The 14,728-nt window shown below is 37.2% G+C and overlaps 1 protein-coding gene across 14 annotated transcripts in view; it reads left to right on the top strand.

The window, feature by feature from the left end:
* The window catches only part of PAG1 (phosphoprotein membrane anchor with glycosphingolipid microdomains 1), a 142,233-nt gene that overhangs the window by 56,141 nt on the left and 71,364 nt on the right, over positions 1–14,728 (top strand). For 2 of the 14 annotated variants that reach the window (XM_073229765.1, XM_073229762.1), the window contains exon 1: positions 12,557–12,636. The exons of 10 other annotated variants lie outside the window; for them this stretch is intronic. The gene's annotated coding sequence lies outside the window, so the exon portion shown is untranslated. Of the gene's footprint in view, positions 1–12,544; positions 12,637–14,728 lie in introns of those variants that run through there. 2 more of the 14 variants (XM_073229757.1, XM_073229760.1) reach the window with 2 other exon arrangements.

Below are 14,728 nucleotides of genomic sequence, written 5' to 3'. Positions count from 1 at the left end.
AGGGTTCCCCTTTCTCCACAGCCTCGCCAACATTTGTTGTTGTTTGTCTTTTGGATGGCAGCCATCCTTACTGGTGTGAGGTGATACCTCATTGTAGTTTTAATTTGCATTTCTCTGATAATTAGTGATGTGGAGCATCTTTTCATGTGTCTGTTGGCCATCTGTATTTCTTTTTTGGAGAACTGTCTGCTCAGTTCCTCTGCCCATTTTTTGATTGGATTATTTGATTTTTGTTTGTTGAGGCATGTGAGCTCTTTATATGTTTTGGATGTTAAGCCTTTATTGGATCTGTAATTTACAAATATATTCTCCCATACTGTAGGGTTCCTTTTTGTTCTATTGATGGTGTCTTTTGCTGTACAGAAGCTTTTCAGCTTAATATCGTTCCACTTGTTCATTTTTGCTGTTGTTTTCCTTGCCTGGGGAAATATGTTCAAGAAGAGGTAACTCATGTTTATGTCTAAGAAGTTTTTGCCTATGTTTTTTTCACAACTTTAATGGTTTCATGACTTACATTCAGGTCTTTGATCCATTTTGAGTTTACCTTTGTATATGGGGTTAGACAATGATCCAGTTTCATTCTCCTACATGTAGCTGTCCAGTTTTGCCAGCACCATCTGTTGAAGAGACTGTCATTTCGCCACTGTATGTCCATGGCTCCTTTATCAAATATTAATTGACCATATATGTTTGGGTTAATGTCTGGAGTCTCTAGTCTGTTCCACTGGTCTGTGGCTCTGTTCTTGTGTCAGTACCAAAGTGTCTTGATTACTATGGCTTTATAGTAGAGCTTGAAGTTGGGGAGTGAGATCTCCCCTACTTTATTCTTCTTTCTCAGGATTGCTTTGGCTATTCGGGGTCTTTAGTGTTTCCATATGAATTTTTTAAATTATTTGTTCCAGTTCATTGAAGAATGTTCCTGGTAAATTGATAGGGATTGCATCAAATCTGTATATTGCTTTGGGCAGGATGGCCATTTTGACTATATTGATTCTTCCTAGCCATGAGCATGGGATGAGTTTCCATTTGTTAGTGTCCCCTTTAATTTCTCTTAAGAGTGACTTGTAGTTTTCAGAGTATAGGTCATTCAGTTCTTTGGTTAGATTTATTCCTAGGTATTTTATTCTTTTTGATGCAATTGTGAATGGAATGGTTTTCCTGATTTCTCTTTCTTTGGTTCATTGTTAGTGTATAGGAAAGCTACAGATTTTTGTGTGTTAATTTTGTATCCTGCAACTTTGCTGTATTCTGATATCAGTTCTAGTAGTTTTGGGGTGGAGTCTTTAGGGTTTTTTATGTACAATATCATGTCATCTGCAAATAGTGACAGTTTAACTTCTTCTTTACCAATCTGTATTCCTTGTATTTCTTTGTTTTGTCTGATTGCCATGGCTAGGACCTCCAGTACTATGTTAAATAACAGTGGGAAGAGTGGGCATCCCTGTCTACTTCCTGATCTCAGAGGAAAAGCTTTCAGCTTCTTGCTGTCAGTATAATGTTGGCTGTGGATTTATGATATATGGCCTTTATTATGTTGAGGTACTTGCCCTCTATTCCCATTTTGCTGAGAGTTTTTATCATGAATGGATGTTGAATTTTGTCAAATGCTTTTTCAGCATCTATGGAGATAATCATGTGGTTCTTGTCTTTCTTTTTGTTGATGTGGTGGATGATGTTGATGGATTTTCGAATGTTGTAACATCCTTGCATCCCTGGGATAAATCCCACTTGGTCATGGTGTATGATCCTTTTGATAAACTTTTGAATTCGGTTTGCTAATATTTTATTAAGTATTTTTACATCTACATTCATCAGGGATATTGGTCTGTAATTTTCTTTTTTGGTGGGGTTTTTGCCTGTTTTGGTATTAGGGTGATGTTGGCTTCATAGAATGAGTTTGGGAGTATTCCCTCCTCTTCTATTTTTTGGAAAACTTTAAGGAGAATGGGTATTATGTCTTCTCTGTGTGTCTGATAAAATTCCGAGGTAAATCCATCCAGCCCGGATGCTTTGTTGTTGGGTAGTTTTTTGATTACCGTTTCAATTTCTTTGCTAGTTATTGGTTTGTTTAACTTTTGTGTTTCTTCCTTGGTCAGTGTTGGAAGGTTGTATTTTTCTAGGAAGTTGTCCATTTCTTCTAGGTGTTCCAGCTTGTTGGCATATAGGTTTTCATAGTAGTCTTTAATAATTCTTTGTATTTCTGTGGAGTCTGTCGTGATTTTTCTGTTCTCATTTCTGATTCTGTTGATTTGTGTTGATTCTCTTTTTCTCTTAATAAGTTTGGCTAGAGGCTTATCTATTTTGTTTATTTTCTCAAAGAACCAGCTCTTGGTTTCATTGATTTTTGCTATTGTTTTATTCTTCTCAATTTTGTTTATTTCTTCTCTGATCTTTATTATGTCCCTCCTTCTGCTGTCTTTAGGCCTCATTTGTTCTTCTTTTTCCAATTTCGATAGTTGTGATTTTAGACTATTCATTTGGGATTGTTCTTCCTTCTTCAAGTGTGCCTGGATCGCTATATACTTTCGTCTTAAGACTGCTTTCCCTGCATCCCACAGAAGTTGGGGCTTTGTGTTGTTGTTGTCATTTGTTTCCATACAATGCCAGATCACCATTTTAGTTTGGTCATTGATCCATTGATTATTTAGGAGCGTGTTGTTAAGCCTCCATGTGTTTGTGAGCCTTTTTGTTTTCTTTGTAGAATTTATTTCAAGTTTTATACCTTTGTGGTCTGAAAAATTGGTTGGTAGAATTTCAATATTTTGGATTTTTCTGAGGCTCTTTTTGTGGGCTAGTATGTGGTCTATTCTGGAGAATGTTCCATGTGCACTTGAGAAGAATGTATATCCTGTTGCTTTTGGATGTAGAGTTCTATAGATGTCTATTAGGTCCATCTGCTCTACTGTGTTGTTCAGTGCTTCCGTGTCCTTACTTATTTTCTGCCCGGTGGATCTATCCTTTGGGGTGAGTGCTGTGTTGAAGTCTCCTAAAATGAATGCATTGCAGTCTCTTTCTCCCTTTAGTTCTGTTAGTATTTGTTTCACATATGCTGTTGCCTCTGTGTTGGGTGCATATATATTTAGAATGGTTATGTCCTCTTCTTGGACTGAGCTCTTTATCATTATGTAGTGTCCTTCTTTATCTCTTGTTACTTTCTTTGTTTTGAAGTCTATTTTGTCTGATATTAGTACTGCAACCCCTGCTTTCTTCTCGCTGTTGTTTGCCTGAAATATGTTTTTCCATCCCTTGACTTTTAGTCTGTACATGTCTTTGGGTTTGAGGTGAGTTTCTTGTAAGCAGCATATAGTTGGGTCTTGCTTTTTTATCCATGCTATTACTCTGTGTCTTTTGATTGGTGCCTTAAGTCCATTTACATTTAGGGTGACTATTGAGAGCTATGTACTTATTGCCATTGCAGGCTTTAGATTCATGGTTACCAAAGGTTCAAGGTTAGCTTCTTTAGTATCTTATTGCCTAACTTAGCTCACTTATGAGCTGTTATATATACTGTCTGGAAATTCTTATCTTCTCTCCCTTCTTATTCCTCCTCCTCCATTCTTCATATGTTAAGTGTTTTGTTCTGTGCTCTTTTTAGGAGTGCTCCCATCTAGAGCAGTCCCTGTAAGATGCCCTGTAGAGGTGGTTTGTGGGAAGCAAATTCCCTCAGCTTTTGCTTGTCTGGGAATTGTTTAATCCCACCATCATATTTAAATAATAGTCATGCTGGATACAGTATCCTTGGTTCAAGGCCCTTCTGTTTCATTGCATTAAATATATCATGCCATTCTCTTCTGGCCTGTAGGGTTTCTGTTGAGAAGTCTGATGTTAGCCTGATGGGTTTTCCTTTATAGGTGACTTTTTCTCTCTAGCTGCCTTTAAAACTCTTTCCTTGTCCTTGATCCCTGCCATTTTAATTATTATGTGTCTTGGTGTTGTCCTCCTTGGATCCTTTCTGTTGGGGGTTTTGTGTATTTCCGTGGTCTGTTCAATTATTTCCTGCCCCAGTTTGGGGAAGTTTTCAGCAATTATTTCTTCAAAGACACTTTCTCTCCCTTTTCCTCTCTCTGCTTCTTCTGGTACCCCTATAATACGGATATTGTTCCTTTTGGATTGGTCACACAGTTCTCTTAATATTGTTTCATTCCTGGAGATCCTTTTTTCTCTCTCTATGTCAGCTTCTATGCATTCCTGTTCTCTGGTTTCAATTCCATCAATGGCCTCTTGCATCTTATACATTCTGCTTATAAATCCTTCCAGAGTTTGTTTCATTTCTGTAATCTCCTTCCTGGCATCTGTGATCTCCCTCCAGACTTCATCCCATTGCTCTTGCATATTTCTCTGCATCTCTGTCAGCATGGTTATGATTTTTATTTTGAATTCTTTTTCAGGAAGACTGGTTATTTCTGTCTCCTTCTCTGGTGTCTCTGTGATCTTGGTTTGCCTGTAATTTTGTCTTTTCATGGTGATAGGAATAGTTTGCAGAGGTGGGACTAGTGATGGCTGGAAGAACTTCTCTTCTTGTTGGTTTGTGGCCTTCCTCTCCCCCTTTGCGAGGCGCTGGGTTCTCGCAGGTGTTGATGTGGTCTGGATGTTGTCCTGTGTCCTCTGGTCTTTATTCTAGGAAGAGTTGTCTTTGTTATATTTTCATAGATACATGTGGTTTTGGGAGATTTCCACTGCTCTACTCACGCCACCATCCAGGCTCCGCCTCCTACTTAGGCTTTTTAAGTAAGATAAATGTGCTTTGGGAGGCCCATTTGCCAATCCTGGCTTGGCTTTAGAGAACTGATAGACTCCTTCTGGGATTTAATGGCAATTCTAGACTGTTTCTCTGAGGAAAGTCACATGCACAGAAAACTTTGCATATCATTGCCAGTAGTTTATAGACCCTCCCAAAGGACCCTTTGGTATCTCTTTATTGGACTCCGGGTAAAGGAACCCTGACTTACACTTTGAATTTAGGGATTATGCTTAATTCTCTTGTGCTGTAAAAACTGATCTTTTAATCCTTTGCATTAACATAGCACCCAAGGCATATTTGAATATTTTGCTGAGATTTAATTAAACAAACATTTATTTAGTCCTTTTGCAATGAATTATATATTTAAGATGTTGACATTTATTAAAGAAATAGTTACAAAGAATAATTATAGAAATAAGCAGATGCATTTTTAAATGTTATGAATGTTGTTTGCCTTTATGTAACCATATCATTGTATTTTCTCTTTCTGTGCCTTCCTTGGCTTCCCTTAAAATTTAAGTACTTCATCCATTTCATGGGTAGGGATAATTCATCCCAGGGTTCATATGCTTCTGGAAAAATTAAAAGCCAACTTTAGTTCCATTTAAGCAACAGTTGGTCACTAAATAATTTAAACAATTATTGGATATGTTTCATGTGATTATTTGGTAAAGAGTGTCACTGGTAAAACAGAATATGAAAGTTTGTTATTTTTACTTATAATTTAAATTCGTTTTTGTTTTGAGGTTCATGGCTCTTCTTGTACTTCTTACTACCAGATATGTAAGTCCCTATGCCAGTCATTGTTGCACATATCAAGAAAAAGGTACAAATAATGCCAGTCCAATCAGTCAAGGAATTCCTCATCTAGCAGAAGGGACAAAATAAACTGTTAACAGTGGTTACCACCCTAAGAGAGATATCAAAACCTTACCAAGAGAAATGGAGCATAGGGGATCAGGGAATTGTGCAGAGGAGGGAGGATTCGAGCTGGACTTTAGTGGACCAATGGGAGAGGGTTGGCTAGAGGTGTTTTTGTGGAAGCTCATTTTTTTTCTGAACCCCAGTCCTAGTTTCTGCCAAGACTAAATGCTTGTTAAAACACATGGTCCCAAAATAGGGATTTGTAGATTCTTACAGCAGGTTGAAATACCAGCAGCACAAAAGAAAGAAACCATCTGTCTGGAACTGTCTATGTATGTACTGTAGGAGTAAGCCAAACTTTACTAGGAACACTTGGTAAAAATACAAAAATGCCAGGCAAGTGGTAATGAAAGCTAACACCTAGCACCCCTTGCTCAGGGAGAAGGCAGCCTGAAAATTAACAATGTAATTGATTTGGGGGACTTTTCAAGCTAACATTAGAAATTCAGTGAAGGTAAGTGTCCAGACAAGACTGAGCTTAAGTCATCTTTGGGTCATTAGTCTGTTAGCCTCAATCAGGATTATAGTAATAATAATAATAATGACCACCACTTACTGGGTTCTTTCTACATACCAAGCACAATGATAAATGGCTTCACTCTCTCTCATCTAATCCTCACCATGACCTTCTGCAGTGTGGGTTTGACTAAGAGTGGGGGATCCAGGGCTGGACTCAGACCCCTCCCACCACTTACTAGCTGCATCACTTAGGCATGTTTTTAATCTAGGCCTCAGTATCCTCATAAAAGGGGGAAATAATAGTGCCTGATTCCAAGGATTGTTTGTAAATATGAATATGTTCTTTAGCACCATGCCCAGTGTTAGCTGATATTATCATTATCCTCATTTTGCAGTCAAGGGGACTGAGGCTTAAAGGTTAAACAGTTTGCCTAATTTCACACACAGTATGAATCAGAGCCAGGATTTTGAACCATCTATCTAAGTGCAAATTGTGTATATAGTATATATCCTACTGAACTGAAAAGGAAGTCAGAATTACATGGTTTCAAATTTAATATCATACTCATTTGCCTTATATTTGTTCTTCCTGGGTGATCTCCATTCCCAGGGCTTCACTTGTCATCTGACTCCAGGGTTGGCAAACTATGACGTACAGTCCTAATACATTCTGGCATCTGTTTTTGTAAATAAAAGGTTTATTGGAATACAGGCACACTAATTCTTTAGCTGTTGTTTTTGGCTGCTTTTCTGCTGCCATGGATTTCTTTACCTCCATGCCTCATATCCACCATAAAAATCAACATTTACCAAACTAAGCTCTTCCTGTGTTTATATCCCACCCCAGTCAAGTGTTCCTGCTGAGTTTCCTATTCCACTTAATGGCACCACCATATGCTATGCCAAAGGGTGCTTCTCTCCTTTCTATTACTCATGCCTCATCTGTCACCAGGGTCAGCCCATTGCCCACCCAAAATATATCAGTGCCTTGAAGACAGTATTCTAGGTTGCTAAGTAACTAACACTTACCATTCTTATATTCTCAGGCCCCACTGGCATAGAGACCAGAAATTCTTTTTTACCATTCCTTAGAAGTTGCCATAAAGTATATTCAGTGAGAAATAATTACTGATATATCTCCATCAAATTAGCCATAGAGAGAGGGATCCATTTCTCAACTTTAGACACTGTCTCACAAGTAGGAATTCAGGAAGCTAGGAAGTCAGAATGATGTAAAATTTGTGCCTTTATTATGTGGATACATGGAAGAGAACATGACTGATTTATTGAGTTGTTAACTTTAAAACTGTTCATCATTGGTGTTTTAAAATTAAATCTCTGTTCTTTATTCAGAGCTTCTTTGGCTGGGGTGTGGGGAGTTAAAACTCTAATGTAACATTACCATTTCTTCTGATTCATCCAAAGAATATATTCAGATAACAAATGCATTCCCATCCTCATCAGTATTACTTGAATATTATTTTAAAGCTTTTGATATTATTAACTCTGCATTCTATTTTATGAACTTAAAATTATACTATAGTAACTATTAAGGAGCATAGAATAGCATAGTAAAAATATATAAACTTTGATATACAAAAGGATTAGTGGGGATAATAAATATCCACTCAGTTCTTAGCATTTTTATCTTGGCATTTGTTTTATCCAGCAAATATTTTCATAGTACTTTAATTTCAATTTCTCTCTCTGAAAAATTATGCAGAAGCAGCTCTTGATGTCAAGAACAACAAAGATGTTTATAGCATTTAAGTCAAAAGCAGAAGTCATAAATTAATTCTAATCCTCTGAGCAAAGACATTAGCCTTTGTGTAACATAAGGATTTGGGCTTCTTCACACAAAATAATCCCAAGAATAACAGTTCCCATGCTCAAAAGTGATTTTAGAGATTAATATTTTCTTTAGCTAATGATTATGTAATACATAAATAAGCTTCTCTACTTCCTGAAATTTTAATTATCTGTAGACTTCCAAAACTATATTGTGATCAGATGTGTAAAGAAGTGATGGAGCTCAATTACGGCCAAATTAAGGGTGATTTTCCATTCTGATTTAGAGAAAAATGCCACCTACCATCAGATTTCAAAATAGCTGAAATACTCAGAGAAAAAAGGTAAGTGATTAAAGACATGAAGCTCAATCTCGTCTCTGCGCCCTTGGTCTGCGAGCCTCTTGCAGCAGAGGCAGCTGCTCGGCTGCTCCTGCTCTTGCCCAGATCCACGGGCTGTGGCGGGGGGGGCCCCTCAGCAGACCTCCCACCTAAGCTTCAGGGTGACACACAACGTCTTGCTGCAGGGTCTCCCAGAAAAGTCTCCCATTTAAGTCTTAGTGAATAGGTTTTAGCATGTCGATAGGCCATCATTTATCTTTTTCTAAGAACGAAGCAGTTTGCGGCAGAACAAAGCAATAGAGCTTCTGAAAGAAGCGGGGCTTGAGTAGAGATTGTGAAGCCTTAGGTGAATCCCTTGACTCCTCTTCCTATTTAAAGTGGGGATAACAATCCCTACCTCATAAATGCAGGAATAATTTTGCAAAGCACCTGGCAGGTGGTGGGTGCTCAGTAAATTATGGTGGTAATGGTTGTGGATGTTATAATGTTGCCACCAACAGCCACCACCATATTTGCGGCATTCAGCTCACCCATCAGACAGCGCCGCTCGGTGTTCTGATGGCCTGTGACTCGCAGGTGCTCCAGCTAGCCAAATGAGGCAAGAGTTATCTCAATCTTGATAACTAAGTGGCTCTGTTCCAATCTTGTATTTTCTATTATATGGGATCGTGACGTTATGTCATTGAGAAAAATGTGCAAAAGTCATCATGCAAATATTCATAACAGCACATTTTTTTAAAAAATGAGTATTTGGTAACTGCCTGCCACAACAAGGAGGATGTGACTAAGGATATAAATAATATAATATTTTATATTTTTTAAAATTACGTATGCAGGCTGTTTTGAAGATGGAAATGTGAATTTGACATAATAACTAAAAACTGTGTATAACAGTATTTCTTCACTGATGGTAGCTTTTAAGTGTTTCCATAAAATTAAAGATCAAAGGAAACAATAAATGTCAGAAAACAATAAATAGGTTTTTTATGTTCATTGACTTCTTTGTTTTCCACAAAGTTTAACTTTACAGAAATGTTAATAAAAATTGTTATGACCTATTTGTCTTAAGAATGTAATAACCTTCATGTATTCATGCTAGTGATAAAGTCATTCAGTCTTCCTAATAACAGGCTTGAAGATGAACTTTTGGAATAAATTCTTTTGTAAATTAGGCTTCTTTTGCTGTTTTTTCTTTTTTTCTCCTGGGTTGCCAAAATCTTGCATACACATGACAAACCAAAAAAGGTGAGAAGGTTGAACAGAAGATTAAGGTTTTTAACTAATCCAATACAAATAGAGGAATGCATAACTAGCTGTATCATAATATAGTAATTTATGTGGCAATTTGGGACTTAATGGTTTTAAAAAGCTTAACTAGTTTTCAAGCTTTTTAATCACCTGACAGTGATTTATATAAATTAGGGTTTCTCTGTGTTCTTATTTTTCTATTTCCTCTTACTGCATGTAACAGGGACTAATTCTAATATATAGCGCTCATCTTCATCAGAGCAATGCCTCAGGCACAGTGGATAATTAACCCGGGCATGGCATACAGTGAGCATTAGTTACCTATCCCAGCATTCAAACAACAGCAGAGACAGCTTATAGACTGACACTGAAGTATACACTACACAAGGAATAACGTTGCATTTATTGAGACTTTTTAAAAGAAATATGTAGACTATCTCCAGAAATGTTTAAGACAAATATAAAGTTAACAATCCTATGGAGAAAGAAAGTGGTGTAAGGAGATGGACAACTGAAATGCACTTTGTCACTCTTCTTGTTCAATTCCAGAAGACTGATAACACTTGGAGGCGTGGGGTGCTGAGTCTGTGTTTCATTTGTGATGAGCACATATTCTACTGTGTTCTGCCCTCTTATCAGCAAGAGTGTGAGGCTATGATTGTGGAGTAATTCACTAGCCTATTAACTCAGTCACCTACATTTCTCCTTTCATTGTCTCATTGGGCTTCTCTACATCATGCTTGCTTGTCTTCTCTGTTTTCCTGCTTGAAAGAAAACCTGCCTTAAATCCAAATGAATTTACTACTCATTAATTAATTAATGGGCAAAAATAGATTTAAAAAAACTATGTGGGTGCCATTCCTTTTCATTACAGGACTAGATATGTGTCGGTCTCTCATGTTTAAGACATATTTTAGGTTATTTTATAGGCCATCTCATATTAAAATTGTGGCTCACATTAAAACTGAGCATTCCTGGGACCTCAGATCCTATGATTTTAGATATATGAAACTCAAAACAGAATCCCCCAAAGTGTCTTCTCCAGCAACATTCTCATCACTGTTCCTGTGAATGTTTATATCTGTTTCAGTGGATAAATTCTGACATTTTCATACATGAATGAGGTAGACTAATTTATGTGATTAAATTCTCATTCATTTGATAGAAGATTAAATACTTCATTGAAAAATGCCAAAGGATATTTTTAATTTGGAGTCTCAATTTTAATTGAGGTGCTATCATTCTAATTTGAGCATTGAGGAGAAACAATGAAACATGTTCTTAATTTCTAAAGTAGATGATTACACTCTATTAATTTTAAGACAGACTTCCCTAGTTTTCCATTTATAGGAAAAATATTTGCAAACTTATTTTTGTGTTTATCCACATATAAAATAAAAATAATATATTGAATGTGTTGTATGCACATAGATGACTAAGATGACCAGGGGTGAGGCCATGAGATCAGGAACCATCTCTATCCCCAGTGCCAACATGGGGATATTACATGGTGGATGCTCACTATTTCTTGAGTTTCCAGATCAATCATTAATTGCTGCGAGTCAGCAATCTGGACGGGAGTAACAGCCTTGCCATTCCTTAGGAGAATCACTGAACCTGTTTGATCCTCAGTTTCCCCCATTTGTAAAATGGGTATGACATACTACTTTGGTTTTAAGGGAATATTGTGTGAGCTAAAGGAACAATGTATGGAAACTGGAAAGGGATGTCTATAAGCAGTTAGTAGCTTTATAATTGTGTTGTTACATTCTGGCTGTTAGTACCATGCTGGTTAGTATACTACTAGCCAATTAACACTCAACAAATGCATCTTTAAGTAAGAAAAAAAAGTATCCTGAAAATAGAGAATTGAAGAGAAATTAGTAATTTATTGCAGTAATTGACCTCTAAAGTTTTTTTGAAGCACTGTGTTTATTTTGACATAATTGTGATCCTTTATATATTTAATTTACTTTCATTTTTTCATTGGGGTACACTCAAAAACATGTATTTGGACAACTAAGTCACTTCTCAGCAACATTGCACATTAATAGCTTTTATGTACATGGGAGGCTTTTTTATATAAGAGTGAGCAAAGAATAATGTAGCATATAATATGAAGGTTTAAGATTAGGTAAATGAAAACTTGGTTTGTGATGGATTGCCATCACTGCTTTGGAAATTAGTTTGGATATGTATCACATAAAATTCACTCTCAGGTATGCTATAAATTTAATGACAGAGTTTTGTTGAAATGAGATCTTGGGGGTTTTGATAAACAAAGTCAATCAGTATATGCCTTAGCTTTTATTCTATCTTCTTGCTCAATATGCAGTTAAATTTACTCTGTAGGATCACAGTGTATAACATATATTAATTTGTAATCATCTATATTAACTGTAGGCTAACACTGCTGCTAAGTGACACCACAAATGTGTTAATAAAGTCATAAACATCAGCTGGAGTCATAAATGTTGTAGTCCTAAGCTTTGTTTTGTTTTTAATCCTCTCTATATATCTTTAATTAGATGATATATTCGTGATTGAACCTACCTGAGTTTACTTTTACTACACATGAGGGATTGTAAGACTGGTGGCAAAGACTTACAAGACATGACAAAAATTATGTCAGGCAGGGAGATGGGACAAACTCTCACATCAATTTTTAAAACCGTCTAATCAATATCCATATACTTAAATATATGAATGATGCAGGCAGGAGTCTTTGATAAAAAACACAATGATCCTCCCAAGTTCTGAAAAAAATTAAGAGATGAAATAAAATAATTTGCAGATAAGACTCAAATATCACCTTTATTACCAATAAAGACCAGGTTGGAAGGCAGGGTTTATTTGTTGTACTGACGTGGAACCCCAGAATTATACACAAGCCATACTGGCTGGGGCGGGCCTCTCTGTGGGCCCAAAGGATCAACTCAAATTATGGCAGGGAAGATCAAAGGAAAACTCACAGTCCCAGAGGGCAGCCCTGCTCCTGGAGGAGGAAGGGAGGAGCCTACCTAGGACACCCAGTTCTTGCTTGCCCAAACCTCCCACATCACTCCACCTCCCCTTGCATGGAGTACATGAAGAGCAGAATGAGCCAGAAGGGTTATCATGTCCAGTGTAAGACAGGTAAGGTTATATTTGATGTCAGATAAACTGGTGGAATCTAAGGACAGAAGGAAAAAAGTAAGCTTTATGAAGGACTGTCAAGGCTAAGAGCTAAGTGGTCAGGGAAGAAAGGGGTGGAACATTCCAGACTTGAACTGTATCAGCCAAGGGCATAGGCTGCAGAGCGTGAGTTTGTGTTGGAAAGAAGCTGGGACTGGCAGGTCAGGTTCCAGAGGGCTGGGAAGTCCCTACCACTGGTACCAGGGAGCTCCCTTCTTACCTACAGAGCTTCAGGAAGTGGCATGCCAGTATTTCTTCGGGAACATGTGTAAAAGAGGTGGTTTTTTCTTCCCTTTGTTGCATCATAGCACATTGAACTCTGAGAATGTTTTTTCATATATTTGCATGATTTTCTCTACAATTTGTCTTGGCTAATTACATTTAACTATAAGGTTTCTAAGTCTATTTTGTACTCAGTGACAATGATCAGATTTCAATAGCAAGGAGTCTGTAATTTCTGGAGTGTATGACCTAAGTCAGAACATACAACAGAGAAATTATTCCCTCTCTTTCCATGATAAGAAAATCTTGTTTGTGGTTATATTAAAAGCTATCTCTGAAAGAGAGGTAGTTTTGAAGTAGTTTTCAAAGCCAGAGTTTGTAGTATGTGTCAATCTGGGTGGACCCAGTGGAATCCTGTTCCCTGAGTCATGCTCAGCCATGTGCATGAGCCAATAAACTATTGATTTTGAAGTGTTCTTCTGTTGTCTAAGTGATTATAGTAGAAATTTTCCAAAATAAAATCCTTAAAAATAGAGTTTCAAAGAACAGTAACAGTCAATTATGGAGTGGTTTATTACATGGATTTTGTTAGTTCATATTTTAAATCATGTTTGGTCCAGAACAGTGTTACTAAAAAAGGAAAAAGAAATCTCTTAGTACAGTAAGACTGTAAGATGGGTGTATCCTGTATACCCATAAAGCAATTGTTAACTCTTTGCTGAATGCTTTGGGTATGGAATGGTGGGAGAAAACTCATTAGCCCCCTTCCCTGTCTTCAAGGAGTTTGAAATTTCACTGGGGAGAGGTGACAAGTGTCTGAGTGATAAGTGATAAGTACAAACAATATATGGCTAAGCACCAGGAAGTATGCTTTCAGTCATTCATTGCCTCATTTATTCAGAGGACTTAGTGAACAGCTTGGCAGGTGTGAAAGGCGTTGTGTTCTTTTGCCTGACACCCTGATGATGGCTACTGTTTTGAGCACAGTAGGTTGTTGGATTCACCATGTAACTGATAACACTCCACTATCAAAAAGTAGGTAGATTTTAGGAATTCTGTTCTTGGCTATCATTTATCACTTTACCTTAGTTCCCTCTCAGCTCTCATATTTATTGAACTAAGTGTATGTCTAATATGACTCAGATAGAAAGAAGAGAGAATCAGACATTTTAGAGCAAAAGGAGAAGTCCTGAGATGTTGTTATGCTGTAACAACTAGGCAATTGGATGGGCCAAGTACATGGGCCTGGGATGGACCACCCTCATGTTTCTTTTGGAGGCTACACACATTACAGCATATGGGTTTTTGCTGGTGTATTTGTTTTTCTTTTCATCAGTGCAAAAGGTTTATTTTAGTTTATCTGTGTAATGCTTGGTTTCTAAAGAGTTGACTTGTTATAACAGCGATTCTTGTGGACTGGATTGGACTAAATGAACCATGCTTTTTTTTTTTTGAACAGCTTAAGTTAAAATCACATACCATACAATTCAGGTTCATACAGTATATAGTTCAGGAGTTCTCAGTGTATTCACAGAGTGTCACCATCACTATCATCAATTTTAGAACATTCTTAAACACTAAAAGGAAGCCACTCGTCCCTTAGCTGTCACTCCCACATACACAATCTCCCCATCTTCACTTGCCCTCCAGCCAGGCAATCACTGATCTATTCTCTGCCTCTAAAGAATAACTCTAATAAAGGAAGCAGTCTGAACATCAGGGTTCAAGTGGACGCGAAACCCTTGCCTCTGATGGTTGGAGCTGTTACGGTTTACAGTATCTGATGTAAAAGTCTAAAGTTTCTAAGTGTGACTAATTAAGTGAATCTCAT

This window comes from Manis javanica, chromosome 2 (assembly GCF_040802235.1).
Source record: "Manis javanica isolate MJ-LG chromosome 2, MJ_LKY, whole genome shotgun sequence".
Lineage (NCBI taxonomy): Eukaryota > Metazoa > Chordata > Mammalia > Pholidota > Manidae > Manis > Manis javanica.
This window is presented reverse-complemented; position numbering and strand designations above follow the sequence as displayed.